At 28.1% G+C, this 19,224-nt stretch overlaps 1 pseudogene; it reads right to left on the reverse strand.

The window, feature by feature from the left end:
• Positions 1-4: 4 nt before the first annotated feature.
• LOC110681422 lies at positions 5-844 on the reverse strand (annotated as a pseudogene).
• Positions 845-19,224: the final 18,380 nt, after the last annotated feature.

Consider the following 19,224-nt stretch of genomic DNA (forward strand, 5'->3'; position numbering starts at 1 on the left):
AATACAATCCCTTATGAGCAACCGAAGAATAAGCAATTAAAGCCTTTAAATCTATTTGTCATAAACAAATTAAACTAACTAAAAACTCCTCCAATTAAACTAATACTGATTCAAATATAATTAAATTATATCCTAACTTGCATAAAGAAAATACCCGTAATAAACCATACCCTCCTAATTTTAATAAACACCTGCCAAAATTATAGACCCTGAAACAGGAGCTTCTACATGACCTTTGGTAGTCATAAATGACACTAAAAATATTGGTATTTTTACTAAAAAAAGCAAAATTATACATAAATAAAAATCTAAATTATATAAATTTTTTAACTTAATATAACAAATTTATTGTATAATTATCATTTTTAATATAAAAATACCAATTAATAACGGCAACGAAGCCAGTAAAGTATAAAAAAATAAATAAATCCCCGCCTGTAAACGTTCAGGTTGATACCCTCAACCTAAAATTTAAAAATAAAAGTTGGAATTACACTTCTTCAAAAAATAAATAAAATATAAATACTTATGGAACTAAAGTAAAAATTAATATTAAAGTAAAAAGACAATTATAATAAAATAAATTAAACATAATTATTATAACGAACTACCCCTTCTCTAGCTATTAATATTAAACCACAAATTCAAAAACTTAATAAAATTAATCCATAAGAAATTATATCTATAACCAAAATAATAGAAAATCACAAAATAAATAATTAGAACTATTTTAATTATAAATAACAAGTGGCTAAAATAAATTTTTGAACAATTCAATAAATTTTTTTTAAAAAATAAAAAAGAGGATTAATAACAATAACTTATTGAGGTTTAAACGGGTCATATACTTTAATAATTGCTCATGGGTTATGCTCTTCTGGGTTATTTTGTTGGCTAATATTTCTTATGAACGAATAGGAAGACGAAGTTTATTAATTAATAAAGGGATATTAAATTTTATGCCTAGTTTATCTTTATGATGATTTTTATTATGTTCTGGGAATATGGCAGCTCCACCTACTTTAAATTTATTAGGAGAAATTTCTTTATTAAATAGAATTGTTAGTTGATCTTGATTAACTATAATTAGTTTTAGCTTTTTGTCTTTTTTTAGAGCAGCTTATACTTTATATTTATTTGCTTATAGACAACATGGAAAAATTTATTCAGGGGTTTATTTTTTTTCTTCAGGGACTACTCGAGAATTTTTAGTATTAATATTGCATTGATTGCCATTAAATTTATTAATTATAAAAGAAATTTTTGTATATTATGAATTTAATTTTAATTTAAATAGTTTAAAATAAAATATTGATTTGTGGTGTCAATGATATGAGAATTTCATTTAGATCGTGAATTATTTAGTTAATTATTGTAAAAATAGTTTTTATATTTTAATTTTTATTAGATTTACTTTATTTATTTTGAGATTAAAGTTTTTATTAATAGATTTAGTATATTTTATTGAATGAGAAATTGTTTCTTTACATTCAATATCTATTGTAATAACTTTTTATTTGATTGAATAAGTTTAATATTTATATCTTTTGTTTTATTAATTTCTTCTTTAGTAATTTTTTATAGAGACCAATACATGGGAGAAGATTATAATGTAAATCGGTTTATTTTATTAGTATTAATATTTGTTATGTCAATAATAATATTAATTATTAGTCCTAATTTAATTAGAATTTTATTAGGATGAGATGGGTTAGGATTAGTTTCTTACTGTTTAGTAATTTATTTTCAAAATGTAAAATCTTATAATGCTGGTATATTAACAGCTTTATCTAATCGAATCGGAGATGTTGCCTTATTATTAGCTATTGCTTGAATATTAAATTATGGGAGTTGAAATTATATTTTTTATTTAGATATAATAAAAAATAATTTTGAAATAATAGTTATTGGGGGATTAGTGATATTGGCTGCAATGACTAAAAGTGCTCAAATTCCTTTTTCTTCTTGATTACCTGCAGCTATGGCAGCTCCGACTCCTGTTTCTGCTTTAGTACATTCTTCTACATTAGTAACTGCTGGAGTTTATTTATTAATTCGGTTTAATATTTTATTAGATAATTCTAAGTTAATTCGGTTTAATATTTTATTAGATAATTCTAAGTTAGACAATTTTTATTATTAGTTTCTGGTTAACAATATTTATAGCTGGATTAGGGGCTAATTTTGAGTTTGATTTAAAAAAAATTATTGCTTTATCTACTTTAAGTCAATTAGGTTTAATAATAAGTATTTTATCTATTGGTTATTATAAGTTAGCTTTTTTTCATTTATTAACACATGCACTTTTTAAGGCTTTATTATTTATATGTGCTGGGGTAATTATTCATAATACAAAAAATGCTCAAGATATTCGATTTATAGGGGGTTTAAGTATAAGAATACCTTTAACATGTAGTTGTTTTAATATTGCTAATTTAGCCTTATGTGGGATACCTTTTTTGGCGGGGTTTTATTCGAAGGATTTAATTTTAGAAACAGTAATGTTGTCTTATATTAATTTTTTTTCTTTTTTTCTTTTTTTTTTTCTACAGGGTTAACTGTATGTTATTCTTTTCGATTAGTTTATTATTCAATAACAGGGGATTTTAATAGAACTACATTGAATATACTAAATGATAAGGGGTGAACTATATCTTTTAGAATTTTTTTTTTAATAGTTATAGCTATTATTGGAGGAAGAATGTTAAGTTGATTAATATTTTTTAATCCTGAAATAATTTGTTTACCTTATTATTTAAAAAATTTAACATTAATAGTTTGTTTATTAGGAGGATTTACTGGGTATTTAATTAGAAATGTTAATTTTTTTTTTATTAATAAGTCTTTAGTTTATTATAATTTTAGTTTTTTTTCTGGAAGTATGTGATTTATACCTTTAATTTCAACTGTAGGTGTTGTAAAATGACCATTAATTTTAGGAATATATTCTTATAAAATGTTTGATCAAGGATGAAGTGAATATTTTGGAGGTCAGATATTATATAATCAATTAAAAATTTATTCATTATATGTTCAAGAATTTCAAAATAATAATTTAAAAATTTATTTATTAAGTTATATATTATGAGTAATTATTTTAGTAAGAATAATATTATTTTTAAATTAATTTTTAAATTTAAATAGCTTATATTTAGAGCATGACACTGAAGATGTTAGGGAAATTATTGTAATTTTTAAATATTTATAAAAAATAAATTTTTATTTTTACAGTGAAAATGTAATGTTTTTTTTAACTATATAAATGGAATTAAAAATGAAATATGTTGATCAAGAAAAAGCTGCTAACTTTTATCTTTAATGGTTTAATTCCATTTATATTTCTACTTAATTGGAATATATAAATTATTCAATGATATCATTAACAGTGATATACCTCTTTTTGGTTTCAATTAATTAAGATAAATTGAATATAAATTCAATACTTTTTAAATGCAAATTAAATGTTATAGTTAACTATTATCCCAAAATATGGGTGAATTTCACCTAAGATTAGGCCGAAACTAATTGCAATAAATCGCTTCATATTTTAATTATTTCATTCTAAAGCTCCTTGGTTTCATTCATGGTATAAGCCAATTAATAAAATGAAAATAAAAAATAAACTAGTCATTGATCAATTTATTAAATTTGATGTTTTAATAATTAAAATTATTGGTAGGATTAAAGCAATTTCTACATCAAAAATTAAAAAAATAATAGCAATTAAAAAAAATCGTAATGAAAAAGGTAAACGAGAGTAATTTATTGGGTCGAATCCACATTCAAATGGAGATGATTTTTCTCGATCTGTGATAGTTTTTTTGATAAAATTGTTGCTAATATTATTACAATAATTGTAATAGTAAAAATAATAATTCTTATAAGGAATAATATAATAATTATTTATACTAAAATTATTTAGTCCTTGTGATTGGAAGTCACATATACAATTATATACTTTATAAATTAATTACCTCATCAATAAATTGAAATATATAAGAATAGTCAAACTACATCAACAAAATGTCAATATCAAGCAGCTGCTTCGAATCCAAAATGATGACTTCTAGAAAAATGACAATTTATATGTCGAAATAAACAAATTAATAGAAAAGAAGTTCCAATTAATACGTGTAGTCCATGGAATCCTGTTGCTACAAAAAATGTAGATCCATAAACATTATCGGCAATTGTAAAAGGAGCTTCAATATATTCATAAGCTTGAAGAATTGAAAAATAAATTCCTAAAAGAACAGTAAAAAATAATCTTTGAATTGTTTGAGTATGATTATTTTCTATTAAACTATGATGGGCTCAAGTTACTGTAACCCCGGAAGCTAATAAAATAGCTGTATTTAAAAGAGGAATTTGAAAAGGATTAAAAGGTTCAATTCCAATTGGAGGTCAAACTATTCCTAATTCGATTGTTGGAGATAAGCTACTATGGAAAAAAGCTCAAAAGAAGGAAATAAAGAAAAAAACTTCAGAAATAATAAATAAAATTATTCCTCATCGTAATCCTAATGTTACGGGAATAGTGTGAAGTCCTTGAAAAGTTCCTTCTCGAGAAATATCTCGTCATCATTGGTATATAGTTAATATAGTAATGATATTACCCAGTAAAAATAAAGTATTATCATATTGATGAAATCATTGGACAAGGCCTGTAACTGTTGTTATAGCTCCGATAGCTCCTGTTAAAGGTCAAGGGCTATAATCTACTAAGTGAAATGGGTGATTTGCATGTGTTGACATAAATTAATTTACTTCACTAGAATAAAGAGTTCTTAATACTGCAAAAACATAAGATTGAATAATAGCAACAGCAGATTCAAGAACTAAAAGAGCAATTTGAGTAATTAAAATTAATGAAAGAATGATATAAGATGTTGATATAGGGCCGGTATTTCCTAATAAAGTTATTAGTAAATGTCCTGCAATTATATTAGCAGTCAATCGTACTGCTAAAGTTCCTGGTCGGATTACATTACTAATAGTTTCAATGCATACTATAAAAGGTATTAAAACAGGAGGAGTTCCTTGAGGAACTAAATGAGCAAATATATGTTGTGTGTGACAAATTCATCCATAAAGCATGAATCTTAATCATAATGGGAAAGCTAAAGTTAAAGTTAAAGTTAAATGACTAGTACTCGTAAAAATATACGGGAATAATCCTAAAAAATTATTAAATATAATTAATCTAAATAAAGAAACAAATATTAATGTTCTTCCATTATGTCCATTAGGACCTAAAAGAGTTTTAAATTCCTTGTGAAGTGTTAATAAAATGTTATTTCAAATAATTTGGAATCGATTAGGTATTAATCAGTAAGTTGAAGGAATAATTAATAGACCTAAAAAAGTTCTTAGTCAATTTAAGGACAAATTTAAGATAGTTGTTGAAGGGTCAAATACGGAAAATAAGTTTGTTATCATTTTCAGTTTAATTTGTGTTGTTTAATATTCAAGTTTTGGGATGTTTCAGTTGAATTATAAGAAAAACAAAAATAATTTTTAATATTAAAAATTACTAATGTGATAGAAAAAACAAAAAATAAAGTTAATCAACTAATAGGGGCTATTTGAGGAATTAAAAAATATTAGATTAAACTAATTTTTTTAGTTTGACATACTAAGGTTTTGGGTTAAACTAATTTTTTAGTTTAAATATATTTTTCATTAGAAGTAAGTGCTAATTTACTATAATATGATTTAAGAGATCATTACTTGCTTTCAGTCATCTAATGAATTTATTTGAGAAGAAATTCATTTGATAAAATAGTTTATAGGAATTCTTTCAACAACAATTGGTATAAAACTATGATTTGCTCCACAGATTTCTGAGCATTGACCAAAGAATAATCCAGGTTGATTTATTAAAAAATTAGTTTGGTTTAATCGTCCTGGAGTAGCATCAATTTTAACTCCTAAAGAGGGGACTGTTCAGGAATGAAGAACATCTGTAGCTGTAACTAAAATACGAATTTGATTATTTATAGGTAAAATAATTCGGTTATCAACATCTAATAAACGGAATCCATTTAAATCTAATTCGTTGGTAGGAATTATATAAGAGTCAAATTCTAAATTTAAAAAATTTGAGTATTCATAACTTCAATATCATTGGTGACCAATAACCTTTAAAGTAATTAATGGTGAATTAATTTCGTCTATTAAGTATAATAGTCGTAATGAAGGGAAGGCAATAAATATTAAAATAATAGCGGGTAAAATTGTTCAGATAATTTCAATTGTTTGTCCGTGTAATAAATATCGATTTGTAAATTTGTTAAAAAATAATATAAATATAATATATGCAATTATAACTGTAATTATAATTAGAATTAATAAAGTATGATCATGAAAAAAATTTAATTGTTCTATTAAAGGGGATGAACTGTTTTGAAGTCCTAAATTTGCTCATGTTGCCATTTTCTAATAAAAGATAATAATCTTTATATATGAAGCTTAAATTCATTGCACTAATCTGCCATATTAGAAATTAGAAGAAAGTAGTGGTAATTCTGAATAAGTATGTTCTGCAGGAGGAAGTGTATGATATCATTCAATAGATGAAGATAATTGTATAGGGAAAGAAGGTGTTCGTTGAGTAATTATACTTTCTCAAATAATAAATAAAAAGAAAATAACGGCAAATAGTGAAATTGTTCTTCCTAAAGAAGAAATAATATTTCAAGTTAAGTAGCTATCAGGAAAATCTGAGTATCGTCGAGGTATTCCAGCTAACCCTAAAAAATGTTGAGGAAAGAAAGTTAGATTTACTCCAATAAATATTATACTAAATTGAGCCTTTAATCATGAAGGGTTTATAACTATTCCTGTTAATAAAGGGTATCAATGAATAAATCCTGCTATAATAGCAAATACAGCTCCTATAGATAAAACGTAATGAAAATGGGCAACTACGTAATAAGTATCATGAAGAACAATATCAATTGAAGAATTAGCTAATACTACTCCTGTTAAACCTCCAACTGTAAATAAAAATACAAATCCTAATGATCATAGAAGGGCTGGACTATATGTTAATTGAGTTCCGTGTAAAGTTGCTAATCAACTAAAAATTTTAATTCCTGTAGGAACAGCAATAATTATAGTTGCTGAAGTAAAATAAGCTCGAGTATCTACGTCTATACCTACTGTAAATATATGATGAGCTCAAACAATAAATCCCAATAATCCAATTGTTAATATAGCATAAATTATTCCTAAAGTTCCAAATGTTTCCTTTTTTCCGCTTTCTTGAGTAATAATATGAGAAATTATTCCAAATCCGGGTAAAATTAAAATATAAACTTCTGGGTGTCCAAAGAATCAAAATAAGTGTTGGTATAAAATAGGATCTCCTCCTCCGATTGGATCAAAGAAAGATGTATTTAAGTTTCGGTCTGTTAATAACATAGTAATAGCTCCAGCTAAAACAGGAAGAGAAAGAAGTAATAAGATAGCTGTAATAACTACAGATCAAACAAATAAAGGTAGTCGATCTAAAGTAATTCCTGACGATCGTATATTAATTACAGTTGTAATAAAATTTACTGCCCCTAAAATTGAGGAAATTCCAGCTAAATGAAGAGAAAAAATAGCTAAATCAACAGAAGCTCCAGCATGAGCTGTTCCTGAAGAGAGAGGAGGATAAACTGTTCACCCAGTTCCTGCCCCATTTTCTACTATTGAGCTTGATAATAGAAGAGTCAATGAAGGAGGTAGTATTCAAAAACTTATATTATTTATTCGAGGAAAGGCTATATCAGGGGCTCCTAATATTAAAGGAACTAATCAATTTCCAAATCCTCCAATTATAATTGGTATTACTATAAAGAAAATTATAATAAATGCATGAGCTGTTACAATTACATTATAAATTTGGTCATTCCCAATAAATATACCAGGGTGGCTAAGTTCAGCACGAATTAAAATTCTTAGAGAAGTTCCGACTATTCCGGATCATACCCCAAAAATGAAATATAAAGTTCCAATATCTTTATGATTTGTTGAAAATAACCATTGTCGCGATTAAATGGCTGAAGTTTAGGCGATAAATTGTAAATTTATATATAAGAAATATATTCTTTTTAATCAAACTTTATATTCAATAATGATATTAGACTGCAATTCTAAAGGAATAATTAAAAAATTATTAAAGTTTAAGAATTAAAAGATTAATACAAATATTTTCAGCTTTGAAGGCTATTAGTTTATTTAACTTAAATTCTTATTATAAGATTAAATAAATTAATGTAATAATTAATAATCCTATAATAGAAATAAAATTTATAGTTAAAGAATAAGAATTTATTAATATTCATGAATTTTTATTGTAATTTAATATATAAATACTATAAGATATTCGTAAATAATAGTATAAAGTAATTAAAGTTAAACAAACAGCAATAAATAAAAGAAATAATTGATTTATTTCTACTAAATTTTGGATAACTAGTCATTTAGGTAAAAATCCTAAAAATGGGGGTAATCCTCCTAAAGATAAAAGATTTAAAAATATAAAGAATTTAATGTAAGGATTTATTATTGAAAAATTAAAAATTTGATTAAAATGAAATAATTTAAAATTATTAAATATTAAAATAATAGATATAGATAAAATTGAATATAATAAAAAATAAGTTAGTCATAAAAGTTCGTTATTTATTATAGCTATTAATATTCAACCAATATGATTAATTGATGAAAAAGCTATTAATTTACGTAAAGATGTTTGATTTAATCCTCCTAGGGCTCCGATAATTATTGAAAGTAAAATTGTAAAATAAAAAAAATTAATATTTAAATTATAAGAAATAAGTATTAAAGGGGCAATTTTTTGTCAAGTTATTAAAATTAAACCATTAATTCAATTTAATCCTTCTATAACTCCTGGGAATCAAAAATGAAAAGGAGCTGCCCCTCTTTTTAATAATAAAGTAGATAAAATTAATAAATTATTAAAATTATTATTTATTATTCAATTTTCATTAAAAAATATTATTATTAAAATAATAGCAAATAATAAAATTGAAGAAGCGAAAGCTTGAGTTAAAAAGTATTTTAGACTACTTTCTGAAGTTATTAGATTTTTTTTTCCTTCATTTATTAAGGGGATAAATGAAAGTAAATTAATTTCTAATCCTATTCAAGCTCCTAATCAGGAATTAGATGAAATGGTAATTAAAGTTCCTGAAATTAATATAATAAAAAAAATATTATTAGAAATTTTTTTAATTAAAAAGAAAAGGATTATAACCTTTATAAGTGGGGTATGAACCCAATAGCTTAATTAGCTTATCTTTTTATAAAAATTATTTTTATATAAATACATAAATATATATATATTATCTATATTTTAGTGTACGATGCACAAAAGTTTTTGAAGCTTTTGGAAATAGTTTAATTCTATTAAATATAATTTAATGAATAAAGTATAAACTTTATGATTTACCCTATCAAGGTAACCCTTTTCGTCAGGCAATTCATTTTATAATTATATGTAAAAAAAAAATGAATGGTTCTAAATTATAATTTTTAAATAAATTAATGTTTAATTAAAATATAAATTATAATATAAATTTTTATATTATAATTAAATATTTATATAAATTATAATATAAATTTTTATATTATAATTAAATATTTATATAAATTATAATATAAATTTTTATATTACAATTAAATATTTATATTATAATTTATATTAATATAAATAATTTAATAATATATTTATATATATAAATAATAAAATATTTACTTAAATATATAAATATATCTCAATGAAAACATAATTATGGTTCTTATAATAATAATAGAAAATCATTTATATAATTATGGGTCCTAAATGAAGAAAAAAAAATAAATAACTTAATATATAATAAATTTATATTAATATAAAATAGATTTATATAAATTATTAATTAATTATAAGCATAATTAATTAAATATATATTATATATATAAATATAAAATTTTATATATATATATATATATTATATATTAATATATTTAATTTATAAATAAATATTATTTATTTATTTATTAATTAATAAATATATATATATATATATAAATTATTTATATTAATTTATTTTATAAAATATTTATTAATATAAATAAATTTATATATATATATATATATATATTATTTATTAATATAAATAAATTTATATATTTAATATAAAATTTTATATTAAAAAAAAAAAAAAAAAATTAAGGGAAAACTAAAAATATTTAATAATTATATTAAATATTTATTAATAATTATATTATATAATTATAAAATATTATATATTATAATTATTAAATTTAGGATTGAACTAATAAAATTTTATATTAATTAATTTTACATAATTAATAATTTTGTAAATTTTTAAGTTTTATTAATTTTATATTATTTTAAAAATAATAATTAATTGATATAAAATTATTTATTAATAAATAAATATAAAAATATTTAAGGGGTATTTTTATATAAAATTTAGTTTGGTGAGGATTGAACTAATAAAATTTTATATTAATTAATTTTACATAATTAATAATTTTGTAAATTTTTAAGTTTTATTAATTTTATATTATTTTAAAAATAATAATTAATTGATATAAAATTATTTATTAATAAATAAATATAAAAATATTTAAGGGGTATTTTTATATAAAATTTAGTTTGGTGAGGATTGAACTAATAAAATTTTATATTAATTAATTTTACATAATTAATAATTTTGTAAATTTTTAAGTTTTATTAATTTTATATTATTTTAAAAATAATAATTAATTGATATAAAATTATTTATTAATAAATAAATATAAAAATATTTAAGGGGTATTTTTATATAAAATTTAGTTTGGTGAGGATTGAACTAATAAAATTTTATATTAATTAATTTTACATAATTAATAATTTTGTAAATTTTTAAGTTTTATTAATTTTATATTATTTTAAAAATAATAATTAATTGATATAAAATTATTTATTAATAAATAAATATAAAAATATTTAAGGGGTATTTTTATATAAAATTTAGTTTGGTGAGGATTGAACTAATAAAATTTTATATTAATTAATTTTACATAATTAATAATTTTGTAAATTTTTAAGTTTTATTAATTTTATATTATTTTAAAAATAATAATTAATTGATATAAAATTATTTATTAATAAATAAATATAAAAATATTTAAGGGGTATTTTTATATAAAATTTAGTTTGGTGAGGATTGAACTAATAAAATTTTATATTAATTAATTTTACATAATTAATAATTTTGTAAATTTTTAAGTTTTATTAATTTTATATTATTTTAAAAATAATAATTATATTTTTTAATACTTATATTAATAAATATTATTTTATTTTGGTTAATATTTTTATTATTATTTTATTTTACATGTAAATTTTTGTGTGAATTGTTTTAATTTTTAAAAAATTATAATAATTAATTTATTCGCAGTAATTGATATTAATTAAAAAAGAAATTTTGTATTAGTAATAATATATAGTATTGGTAAAATTTGTGCCAGCTACCGCGGTTATACAAATAATGCAAGTAAAAATTTTTAGTATTAGTTAAATTATAAATTTTTATAATATAAATATAAATTTATTAGGTGAAATTTTTAAATTTATTAATTTATTATTTTAGAAAATAATTTAAGCTATAAACTTTTTGTAATAAACTAGGATTAGATACCCTATTATTAAAAATAAATATTAAAATGCTAAAGTAGTATTAGTTATATTCTTAAAATTTAAAAAATTTGGCGGTGTTTTAGTCTATTTAGAGGAATCTGTCCTGTAATTGATAATTCACATTGAACCTTACTTAAATTTGTTTAATTTGTATATCGTCGTCATCAGAATATGTTATAAGATTTAATTTTCTTAATATTTTATTAAATAAAATGTCAGATCAAGGTGCAGTTTATATTTAAGTAGAGATGGATTACAATAAATTTATTTAAATGAATAATTTTTTGAAACAAAAATTTGAAGGTGGATTTAATAGTAATATAAAATAGATTATTTATATGATTTTAGCTCTAAAACATGTACATATCGCCCATCGTTCTTATTTTTAAAATAAGATAAGTTGTAACATAGTAGATGTACTGGAAAGTGTATCTAGAAAGACAATTTAAAGCTTAATTAGTAAAGTATTTCATTTACATTGAAAAGAAATTTGTGCAAATCAATTTAAATTGATTAAATTTTATTTATTAATTTTTTTTTTTTTTTAATTTAATTAATAAAAATAATTTTAATAATTTTAGTTTTAGTATTTTTTAAAGAAATAAATAATTTTAATAATAGTATATTTGTATTGTAAAAGAAAATTGAAATAATTTGAAAAATTTTTATTTAAAAAGGAGTTACGAAGGACAAGTGTATGTATTACTCAGAAAAGCATCATTCAATAATAGCACCTGATAAATAAATATGTTCACGGTGCTTCCCAGACCGTTATTATCAGAAAAAAATCTCTTTAAAATTTGTGCTCACCAGTCGTTTTTTATGACTAAGATGTATGTCTGAGCAGATCAAATATTGTGATCATGCTCATTTCACCATAATTCTCCATATTTATCTGATCCCTGATTGGACTTCTTTATTTATATACAACCTCTAATTAGTTATTAAGGTAACGTTCACAGAAAAAAATATTTAATTTTCAATGTGATGTAAATTGTAGACTACTGTAAAATTTAATCAAATTTGTGTGTTGTTACAACATCATGTAAAGTTATATGAATATACATTCAATTTTCAACTCAAAATGGTTGAATATTACATGATTCTGTAAATTTAAAGTGAATTCGATTGAAAAATAATGGATTGGTCGTTGAAATTTAGGTTTATTTTGATGCTCCAAATATGTGCATGAAAATAGACTTAAATTTACAACATTTTTTCAGCTGTGTTATCTAACCAATAACAGTAAAAAAGTGAGTGCAGTAATTTAAACTGAGCGAACGGATTGTTGAAATGCCTATTTTACCCACATTTCTATTTTAATCGCAATTGTAAAGAGCTCATGCCATAGATAAAAAAACAAAAATCTCATTGGGGCATTAGATATATAAAATGCCTTTATGTATACACTTGAAGATTTTCTTCTGATAATAACGGTCTGGGGAGTACCGTGATGTTGTGACGGCTAATGAATCGGAGATAAACAAAATAAAAAATCAGCCACATACACACGGCACGATACCATTTAGCGATGGATGATACCAAGAGATAGCCAACCCACGGAAATCACACATATAGCCTCGAACGAGTTCTGTTTAGAGTGTATTTTTAAACTGCCACTCAGTCGCCCCACTCGAGCTCCATTTCCGTTTACACAACTGATTATCGGATGGGGCCATACATAGGCGTGATCCAATTCAGCGGCTTATCCATCATCGAGTTGATAAAAGCTACAATCGCAAACACTCCGGATTAATTAAAATCGGTTTATTCGCAGCACCGCACAAGAGAGCGCAGCGCATGTTTTGTTATCGGATTTTGATGTCTACTTAGGTCAGTTAGCCGTGGGTAATCACGGCTTAGTTCAAGTGACCACTCGAGATGATTGGAAGATACAAAATAAATCGCAAGATATGATTAGTAATGGAACATACGCCATAGGGAAATACAGATGAATGATGGTAAGAAATGTGTTATGCATGTTAAGGAATTTTGTCTGCTATATTTCTACATTAATTTTTTGTGTACAGAACAAATTGAACTGAATAATTAAACTAAAATATCCTCTGAAATGCGTTTTAGATCGCACTGTAAGGCAAGACACTTCTGGGATGATATTGAGTCTTGAGTTAATTGCTGCGAAAGAATGCAACACATTAAGGTGAAACATCTTTGAATACAAATATGGCTGTCACCAGGGATGGGAAATGTACTGTCGCAAACATTTACCACCTCGACATTTACATTTTTCTACACGACCATCGAAATCCAAAGCAAACCATGACCGTTCAAAACAAAAAAAATGTCACGGCTCTTCCAAACTGTAATCTTTTTCTTCCCAACGTTTTTTCAAACCCGAATGCGAAATGACTCGAGCACAGTGGTGACACGATTTTTCCAGTTTTCGGGGTTTTGCATTTTTGCTCGATAAAGACAGCATAAAAGTGAACTTGTTTATATGTATCGCAACGGAATGATTGTGCTCTTGCTATAAGCGCTAATAAATTTCAATTAGTTGAAAACACTAGCGAAATATTAGCGATTGACTTGTTTTACATTTTTTTCGATCATTCACCTCGAGATGGCTGCCCGAAAACGGTCAGAGTGGAGTGACAAACACATTCAAGCAGAATTCCGAACTGCTCTTTGGCAAATATTGAATTTTCGTTGATGTGAACCATATTCTTCTACTTCTTGGCATTACGTTTCCACTGAGACAGAGCTTGCTTCTCAGCTGTGATAAATGTGTTAAAATAGAGTATTATTTGTCTACACAGAAAAAAATTATGAATATTAAGCAGCACAATTTGGACATCGACGGAAAATTATGGCAGGCATTTGAAAATTACAAGCGTTAGCCAACAGCTGAAGCAAATATGACCATCTGTCAACGAATCAGAGCCCTTCCAACTATATTTCAGTTAAATCCGCTAGAAATTTACATGAATCTGCCACAAAACAAACCCAGCCACGCTCAACAATCACGCGACCGAGAGAACGCTCCGCATTGTTGACTGCTCTTTCAATCACTTCTCGACGAAACCGCCAACCGTCGAAGCAATTCTGTGATACACTTATTTTACGCAGAACGTGTTCAACTTTCTCCAGCCACTTATTAAGGTGGAGAGACAGTCGAGAGAGCTCGAGCGTGTAGCTATCGCTCCAGAAGTCGCGAGTTCAATTCCCGTTTAACTTTTTTTTTATATATATTCATTTAGTTTGGTAGCTAATTATAGCTCATTTTCAAACCAGCATCAATTTAATTTTAAGATCGCACATAAATATCCATCATATATGCTATTTATGAAATATGAATGATGAAAAATGAAAAATAAAATTTTATCATATTTGTTAAATTCGACTCGCTATAATTTTACAGGTTTCGTTCGTACTGTGTAGGTTACCATTTTCTCCTTCATATATTGTGTGGCAAGCACGATGATACAAAGCAATATTTTTTAGCTTAGTAGTGAAGTTCACACCTATTTCCAGCACAGCCTCCCGTATCGGTACACCTGGAGATCACCTCAGCAGACAGAATCGCAAATCGACCACGTTTTGATCGATGGAAGGCACTTCTCCGACATAACCGACGTCAGAACTTATCGTGGCGCTAACATTGACTCCGACCACTGCCTGGTGATGGTGAAACTGCGCCCAAAACTATCTGTCATCAATGATACGGTACCGACGCCCGCCCTGGTACAATCTCGAGCGGCTGAAACAACTGGATGTCGCCAATACGTACGCGCAGCATCTTGAGGCAGCGTTGCCGGATGAGGGCGAGCTCGATAGGGCCCTTCTTGAGGACAGTCAAAGCAACCATTAACGACGCAGCCGAAAGCATTGTCGGATATGTGGAACGGAGCTCAAGAAACGATTGGTTCGACGAGGAGTGCCAGGAGGTTTTAGAGGAGAAGAATGCAGCGCGGGCTGCAATGCTGCAGCATGGTACGCGGCAAAACGTGGAACGATACAGACTGAAGCGGAAACAGCAAACCCGCCTATTCCGTGACACAAAGCGCCGCCTGGAAGAGGTGGAATGCCAAGAGATGGAGTTGCTGTACTGTTCTCAAGAAACGCGAAAGTTCTATCAGAAGCTCAACACATCCCGCAAAGGTTTCGTGCCGCGAGCTGAGATGTGCCGGGATAAGAATGGGAGCATCTTGACGGACGGACGCGAGGTGATCGAAAGGTGGAAGCAGCACTACAACGATCATCTGAATGGCGCAGAGAACACAGGCACAGAAGGTCAGGACAGCGAAGGCGATGGCTACGTCAGCACAGAGGACAGTGGAAATCAACCAGCTCCCACGATGGGGGGAGTTAAGGATGCCATTCAACAGCTCAAGAACAATAGGGCCGCTGGCAAGGATGGTATCGGAGCCGAACTCATCAAGATGGGCCCGGATAGGTTGGCCGCTTGTCTGCATCGGCTGATAGTCAAAATCTGGGAAACGGAACAGCTACCGGAGGAGTGGAAGCAAGGCGTTATATGCCCTATCTATAAAAAGGGCGACAAACTGGAGTGTGAAAATTATTGTGCAATCACTATCCTAAACGCCACCTACAAAGTGCTATCCCAGATTCTCTTCCGTCGTCTGTCACCTATAGCAAACGAGTTCGTGGGAAGTTATCAAACAGCTTTCAACGACGGCCGCGCGAAAATGGACCAGATCTTTTCCGTGCGGCAAATCCTCCAGAAATGCCGTGAGTACCAGGTCCCTACGCACCATTTGTTCATCGATTTCAAGGCGGCATACGAAAGTATTGACCGTGTAGAGCTATTGAAGATCATGGACGAGGACAGCTTTCCCGGGAAGCTCACACGATTGATTAGAGCAACGATGGACGGTGTGCAAATCATCGTGAAATTCTCAGACGAACACTACAGGGCGACGGACTTTCGTGCCTGTTGTTCAATATTGCGCTTAAAGGTGTCATGCGGAGAGCCGGTTTTAACAGTCGAGGCACGATTTTCACGAGATCCGGACAATTTGTTTGTTTCGCGGACGACATGGATATTATTGGGAGAAAATTTGGCAGATTTGTTCACCCACCTTAAACGCGAAGCAACAAGAGTCGGGCTAATGGTGAATGCGTCGAAAACAAAGTACATGCTGGTTGGCGGAACTGAGCGCGACAGAGCTCGCCTAGGAAGCAGTGTTACGATAGACGGGGATACCTTCGAGGTGGTGGACGAGTTCGTCTACTTCGAATCCTTGTTGACGGCTGACAACAACGTTAGCCGGGAAATACGAAGGCGCATCATCAGCGGTAGTCGTGCCTACTATGGGCTCCGGAAGAAACTGCGGTCAAGAATAATTCACCCCCGCACCAAATGCACGATGTACAAAACGCTCATAAGACCGGTAGTCCTCTACGGGCATGAGACGTGGACTATGCTCGAGGAGGACTAGCAAGCTCTTGGGGTTTTCGAACGCCAAGTATTAAGGACGATCTTTGGCGGCGTGCAAGAGAACGGCGTGTGGCGGCGAAGGATGAACCACGAGCTCGCTCAACTCAACGGCGAACCCAGTATCGTGAAGATAGCTAAAGCTGGAAGGATACGCTGGGCAGGGCATGTTGCAAGAATGCCGGACAACAACCCTGTAAAGATGGTGTTCGGTACAAAGCAAAGGGTTGTTTACATTAACTTTTTCCTAGATATGGGTGCAGGTCGTTAGGCCGAATGCCGTTAGGCCGAAACGGAATCCGGCCAAATGGCCTACGACCTAACAAAATTCGGCTTAACAGGATAGGACCCCTAGATATTTATGAAAATTTGCAATGCCCAGCTAACATATGTAGGTACCTATCCAACGGATTGAACAATTTAAATTATTATTTGTTTGACCTGATGTACACACAAACAATACATCAATTTCTATCCCAAAATGATAACATCGAGATCAAAACCAGTGCCGAAAATTATATGTTATAGAACACAAAGCTGAGTAGCAGGCTCTCCACCAATAAAAACATAACTCAAAAAAAAAAGCATGAGCCCATTTTGCTTGGGAAATAGATGTTTCTGCAATTGTTTGTCCAATATTTGCTGCATTTTTCATCTCGTCCCCAATATCTAACAAACATCCCATTATGTCAACATCAATTGCCAATGCAATGCAAAGTCGTCAATCCTTCCTTGTGTCTATTGTTAATAGAGCTCTTTACTGCACGTCATTTAAAGTATACCCAAACGATGAAAATTGCCCTCGACTGAAAACTCCCCATTGCTAGCAAATAATCAGTTCGTCATGGTCACCAACCAGGGAGAGGCCCTTCTCCTCGTCCCAATGTATATCATTAACAGCTCGTCTCGCACGGTAGGAAGGCGTGCCTCTAGGATATTTTTTTCTCCATCGCTCTGCTGATCATGTGCAGCAAAACTGTAGATAGGTAACGACGAATGCATACGTCGAACGCGTCTTCAAAAACCAAACTCGACGCAGTAATAATAAAATACTGCACAAACGGTGACACACATTTGTGGGTAGCAGATTATGGCTGGGCTGACGACTTGCCATATTTACGTAGGGTGATGGTCCCTGATTTGGGTTGAGTGGAATCATACACCTAAGTATCATAATTATAATCACTGGAAAAAAAATCTTCAGTAGAAAATTATGAAGAATCAAAAATGTTTATTCGATAGGTTAGTTCATCATCAATGCTACTATATGTACTACTAGAGTGAAAACTTAGGAAACTATGAGATAAACCAGCCTTTGTCTGAAAATTTCGATAACAAAAACAATTATTGTAATAACTACTAAGGTCTGCTAATTAATTTTATAAACTTTTTTTTTTGTTAAATGATTCATTATTTTAATACACAATAAGAACGAATCATATAATTGGTTGATTTTTTTTATTAATCTGTAATCGCATTATACATACTATGGTAAAACTTTAATGATTTAATGATTTTTTTTAATAAAATGGAGCGTTCTTTGATATTGTTTTTAGATGAAGTTTTCAATATTTTAGCCAATATTACAATGTTGGTCATGATGTTGTCACCATATTCAACTGCATATGCATACATCCAGGCAGGCACATCAGAAGGCAAGTAATTATTGTCCACGGGCGCTCTTCCATTACGAAAACGATGGTCAACGGAGCAATAAAATTGTCGGTAATCATATTATCCGATGGATGGGTGGCACTTGCGAAACAGACGTTCGTTGGCGTGCGTGCCCCTGGTTACGGTTTTAGATTACCGCTCTAGCGTGGGCTGTGGCCGATGTTTGGACCACTAGCCGCTAGATAAGGAACGTCATGCTACGAAACGAGTACCAGTAGGCTGATGTTGCAACGTTTATTGATGGAATTTCAATGTTTACCTAAATAGTTTCAGCACACATCTGAGATAAGCGCCAGAAACATGGGTAACACAGAGGAAACAATATAAATTCCATGCATGGTAAAAACTACTACTACGTCCGTCATGAGAAGGGTATAGGCCCAGTAGTATTTTTAGAAATAGCCCTGCCGAAATGTCTCAAAAGTACCAA

The sequence above is a fragment of the Aedes aegypti genome, unplaced genomic scaffold, assembly GCF_002204515.2.
Source record: "Aedes aegypti strain LVP_AGWG unplaced genomic scaffold, AaegL5.0 Primary Assembly AGWG_AaegL5_hic_scaff_838_PBJ_arrow, whole genome shotgun sequence".
NCBI lineage: Eukaryota > Metazoa > Arthropoda > Insecta > Diptera > Culicidae > Aedes > Aedes aegypti.